Raw genomic sequence first — 5,345 nt, 5'->3', positions numbered from 1 at the left:
ACGTCTACCAACCTGAATCTCCCTTTTAGGTCCCATTTGGGTCAGGACCCCCAATGTCAAAAAGAGCGGCCTCCCCTGTGAAATCTGTATAGTGTAGGGTAAAAGCACACAATCGGGGGAGACCAGATTTCACCATCCATGATGCCTTTTTCATGGTCATGAATTTGGCAGGGCCCTGCTGATTGCTGATGAAGAAACAGCAGGGCTGTTAGATCCAGGGCCAACGGGACAGACCCGGCCTGTCTCATGGACCGAGATGGCCGCATCCCGCATTCAAAAGGCACAGCATCTCAGCTTTCACATTCTTTTTAATGTTGCTAGACCTCAGCACCTCCCGAATGTAAATGGGGACCGTGCGGCCCAGCAGGGACTGCCAGTCAGCTGCTCCTCTCTCTGGAGTGTCATCTGGCATAAGAACACTTGGATACAGGCCTGCTGATGGGGGGGAAAGGGAGAGTTGCCCTGGGGCCTGGCTATTCAAAAGGGCCCTTTAAATCACTACCACAGCACCTTGCATCACGCAACCCCCAGCTGGGGGGAGTGGAGCTGCATTGCCCCACTTCCCCGCACTGGTGCTAGTGAGTGCAGCCTCTGCAGCAAGTGCCAGCCCCACCTACCCCTGGCTAGTACCCTGGTCCACACAGAGGCTTTGGCACCTTGCCCCTCCCACCTATGGCATTTGAGGGGCCCCTTGACACCCCTTCATGGGCCGCCAGTGGAGACTGGACTCTGCAGAGTGAGGTCTGGAAGCACTTTAGTAATAGAAATAAAGGCATTGATTTTGTTAAGAGAGTTTATTGCCCCCGCTACGTCACAGTAAGTAATGCACCTTGCCAGGTATTCACCTTTATCATGGAAAATACCCAACGGGAATGTTCGACCAGCCATGGAATTTAAATACAGCTGTGGGTATCAGCCCATAATGCAAATGCACACGCCCCTTCCTCCTCACATTGACAGGCATGTTAGGCACACCTGATTTTACCTCCAGAGCAGGGACTGCTGGGAGCAGAGCTGGGTGGCTTCATGCAGGTTGTTCATGCAGCTCCAGTTCCTGCCATCCGTGCTTTAGCAATAAGGGTCTGTGAGAAGAGAGGGCTCGTTCCTCCATGCTGGGTGCCTTTCCTAGAAAGGAGGAGAAGCAGAAGAAGAAAAGCCAATGGAAGCTGTAGGAGGAAGCTAGCTGATTTCTTCCCTTTCCCAGGCCCCAGAAAGAAAAGATCGTTTTGTACGTAAACCCTTTGGTGAAATCCTTCCCTTTGGTCTGAACTTGTTCCGGTAAGAAACTCTCGCTGCGCCTTGATGAGCATTGATGAGCAAAGGCCATTTCACTGCCCCTTCACCCGGAGTCAGACACGTTCCCTTGCCACCTTGCAGCGCGTGCGTCCCCGCTCCGTCCGCTTTTCCACTGTCCCTCTGCAGGGATTCCCTAGTGCCGAGCTCCATGGCTAAGACGAGCGTGGCCGAGTGTCGGTACAAGGAAGGGCAGGCCTAGAAGATGCGGCTGGCCATTGGTTTTCCTGGGCCCCTCCTCCAAGGAAAGTCAAGCAGGGCTGCAAAAGCTCCCCCATGTGACACCACAAGGGCGTGGCAGCTTTGCTGGGTAGGCTGGCAAGGCCAGCCCACAGGGGTAGGGTTGCCAGGTGTCCGGTTTTAAACCAGACAGTCCAGTATTTGAGCTTTCTGTTTGGGAAACAAATTGAGAAAATATAAATGTCTGGTATTTTCTTAATAAGATGTAATGTAATGTGTGTCTGGTAGTGTGGAAACCAGCTGGCAACCCTACACAAGGGCCCAGCTACAGTGGCCTGATCTGAGCTTGCCAATCTGTGGGAGAGGTAGTGTACTAAGCCTGGGACCCAAGTCAGCATTGAGGCTGACCTCCTCCTGTGAGAAGACAGACACAAATGGGTCTCAGTTAGGTCAGCAACTGAACCATCCCCAAGAGGTAGAGCGCAGGCAGGCTGTAGGGTGAGAGTTATTGCAAATCAGTAGCAGGTGGAGCTGCAGCTTCAAGTGAGAGTGGCTGCATAGCGCATCATGGACTTGTAGCACAAATGTGAACCTGGGGTGAAAGAAAGTGTCCTGTGCCTTAGGGAGCTGCTGGGAAGGAGAAGCAGGCCAGGCCTAGGGCCTGTGAAAAGAAAGCAAGATTGAATTACTGCTTGCCTTTTTGTCTTCAGTATCTCTTCTGGCACCAAACCAGGTACTTTCTTATGGGCCTGGCTAGCTCAGTTGGTAGAGCATCAGACTTTTAATCTGAGGGTCCAGGGTTCAAGTCCCTGGTCAGGTGATATACCTATTTTACATGAAATCCTTTATATGCCCTGGAGTTATTTCAACAAAGCTCTTCCTAGATAGACAGATGTTTATCTTTGAGTTCTCTCTTTCCACCATCCTGAGGTTCTAGAGCACAGCCAAGGTGTCTAGACTCTAGAGCATCACCAGAAGTCATGCACGATCCCCATTGTAGTGGGTATGTCTATCCTACAGAGTATGCAGCAATTCAGTTCTTCTGCAAGAAAATGGAAAGAACAGAGGTTTTTTTTAGCATTGGTAATCCTCATTCTACGAGGAAGAAGCCTTTTTGCGAAAGAGCTCTTTTGGAAAAAGGCATGTGTGGACAGGGAAGAGGGAGTTCTTTCAGAAGAAGAGGAAAAAGGAAAAAGCACAGGTGCCCTGGTGGTCATTCCATCCATAGCAATCACAGCTTACATGCGAAATAGTGATAGAAATGTAGCTGTGTTAGTCTGGTGTGGCTGAAACAAAATACAGGACTATGTAGCCCCAATAGCTTCCACTATTTGATCTGAGGAAGTGGGTCTGGCCCACGAAAGCTCATCATCTAATAAACCATCTTGTTAGTCTTTAAAGTGCTACATAGTCCTGTATTTTGTTTCAGCTTACATGCGAGAGAGTGTCCACTCAGTCTGGACGCTATCTTTCGAAAAAGCAGATCACTTTTTCCATGTGCTTTTGTGTGTGGATGCTCTCTTTCGGAAGAAATTTCTTCAGAAGATCTCTTCTGGAAAAGTTTCTTCGGAAAGAAGCCTGCAGTCTAGATGTAGCCAGTGGCTAACCAGATTTCTGTGTCTTAAGATGCCAGCCATGGTGGAAAAATGGGTCGTCACCGGCTGAGTGATGGCAGGAGTGGCCTAAATTCCGGGACACAAACAGATCCAGCTCATCTTTGTTCCCTGGTGGGGTAAGGATTTATGTGGGTAGCTAAAGGTACGTCTAGACTGCAGGGCTATTTTAGAATACCAGAGGTATCCCGAAGTAGCTACTCCGTGTCTTTTAAATATGCCTGTTATTTCAAAATATTTTTTTAAATAACTGCTGTGCTATTCTGGCATCCCTGTAACCTTCATTCCACAAGGGCTAAGGGATGTCTCAAAATAGTGCATTATTTTGAAATTTGGTGCTGTGTAGACGCGCCAAATTTCAAAATAAGCTATTTCGAAATACAATCAAAATAAGATACAAATTTGCATAAAGCAAATTGCGTATCTTATTTCGAGTTGAGGGTGCTGTGCAGACGCACCCCAAGAGATGTCATGGTTTTGTGTTGCTCTGTTTTATCTTGGATCTGTTATTTGAATCAACACTATCTCTATGGACACAAGAAGCAGAGTTTCTGGCAAAATGTGTTACTGAGGACCGTAACAGTTTGGCAGGGAGGTTCAAGCATGAGGGACTGGGGTTTCGTGAACACGGTAATTGGGGAGGTGTGCAGGCTTAATGGCCTTGTGGCGCAAGAATGAGGCTGAGGAGGAATCCTGCTGATAGGCAGTGGCTGTGGAGAAAAAGAGGAAAGCTTTACAGGCCTTTTCTTTTGCCTGCCTGCTTCCTCTTGTGTTGCTAAAAGAGACAAGCTTTAGGGCTGAACCAGAACCTTTCTGGTATTGGAGCTCAAAAGCTTGCCTCTTCCAGAGACAGAAGTTAGACGATTAGAAGGCCCATACTGAGTCAGATCAAAGATCTGTTTAGCCCAGTATCCTGTCTTCTGGCAGTGGTCAATGTCAAGTGTTCCAGAGAGAATGAGCAAAGCAGGAAATCAAGTGATGGGCCTCTTTTGCCTATATCCAGCTTCTGACAAATAGAGGCTAGGGATGCCGTTCTTACCCATCCTGGCTAGAAGCTATTGATGGACCTATCTTCCATGAACTTATCTAATACCTTTTTGAAGCCTGTTATTGTCTTGGCCTTCAAAACATCCTCTGGTAAGGAGTTCCACAGATTGACTGGGCACTGAATGAATAAATGCTTCCTTGTGTTTTCTTAAACCTGCCACCTTTTAATTTCTTTGGGTGACCCCTATTTCTTGTGTTATGAGAAAGTGTAAATCACACTTCCTTGGCTATTTAAAAGACATTAGCTCACTCCTTTTTCTCTCTCATATGCTGGGATGAAAAAAAAAAAACAACCCTTGCTACACACAATAATGTGCAGTGTCAGTGCTCTTAGAAGAAGGCTCTTGGGTGTTGTTACATAAATCTTCAGCCCACAAACCATTGCCTGTAGAAGGGTCCTAAAATATACTGGTGGTCATTTTATGCAGAGCCTTCTTAGTGCAGTTGGCAGCGCGTCAGTCTCATAATCTGAAGGTCCTGAGTTCAAGCCTCAGAGAGGGCATGTGATTTTGCTCCCTGCTTTGGATTTTCTAAGGGAGATACTGGAGAAAAGAGACTGGAGCACCCTGTCGTCTGGACACCCTCATGCCGTCTAAAACAGGCACACAGGCTTTCCTGAGCCATTAGCTCTTCCTTCTCTTTTATGACTCTTGAATGCAGCTGGACATGCTGAGCTCTACAAGCCAGTTGTTTGCACCGAAGCATTCTTTCCTTGGCAGAGTGGGGGAGAAAAACCCTGGGTTAGCAGCTGAGGGGTAGCGGGTATGGTCTGGGCTCTGGGAGCAAGACTTAGTCCTTTGAATCCAACTGATTCATCTTTTTGTCTCCTGACAAAGGAGGGGATTTTCAGGGGTAGAAGAGGGCATGTCTACACTAGGAAATTATTTCAAAATAACTAAATTCAACTAAAAACTCCCTATTTTACAAAACTGAAATAGCGTGTTCCCACTACAGGGAATTCTCGAAGCAGGCTCCGTTAATGAGGATGCGCTACTTCCATGTAGAGCCCCAGGGTACATCTACACAGCAGGGCAAAAGTCGAATTAAGCTACACAACTTCAGCTACGTCAATTGAGTAGCTGAAGTCGGAATAGCTCAATTCAGCTTTTGGCGCTGTCCACACAGCAGGAAGTCAAAGGAAGAATGCTCTTCTTTCACTTTCCCTTATCCATAAAATAAGGGTTACAGGAGTCAGAGTAAGAAGTCCTCCAT

General features: G+C 47.5%; 2 non-coding genes across 2 annotated transcripts; both read left to right on the top strand.

The window, feature by feature from the left end:
- The first annotated feature begins 2,220 nt into the window (after window positions 1-2,220).
- On the top strand, window positions 2,221-2,293 carry TRNAK-UUU (transfer RNA lysine (anticodon UUU)). The gene has a single exon. It is a non-coding gene; the product is annotated as a tRNA-Lys (tRNA).
- Window positions 2,294-4,562: 2,269 nt separating this feature from the next.
- On the top strand, window positions 4,563-4,635 carry TRNAM-CAU (transfer RNA methionine (anticodon CAU)). Its single transcript has one exon. It is a non-coding gene; the product is annotated as a tRNA-Met (tRNA).
- Window positions 4,636-5,345: the final 710 nt, after the last annotated feature.

Source organism: Pelodiscus sinensis, chromosome 24, assembly GCF_049634645.1.
Source record: "Pelodiscus sinensis isolate JC-2024 chromosome 24, ASM4963464v1, whole genome shotgun sequence".
Lineage (NCBI taxonomy): Eukaryota > Metazoa > Chordata > Testudines > Trionychidae > Pelodiscus > Pelodiscus sinensis.
This window is presented reverse-complemented; position numbering and strand designations above follow the sequence as displayed.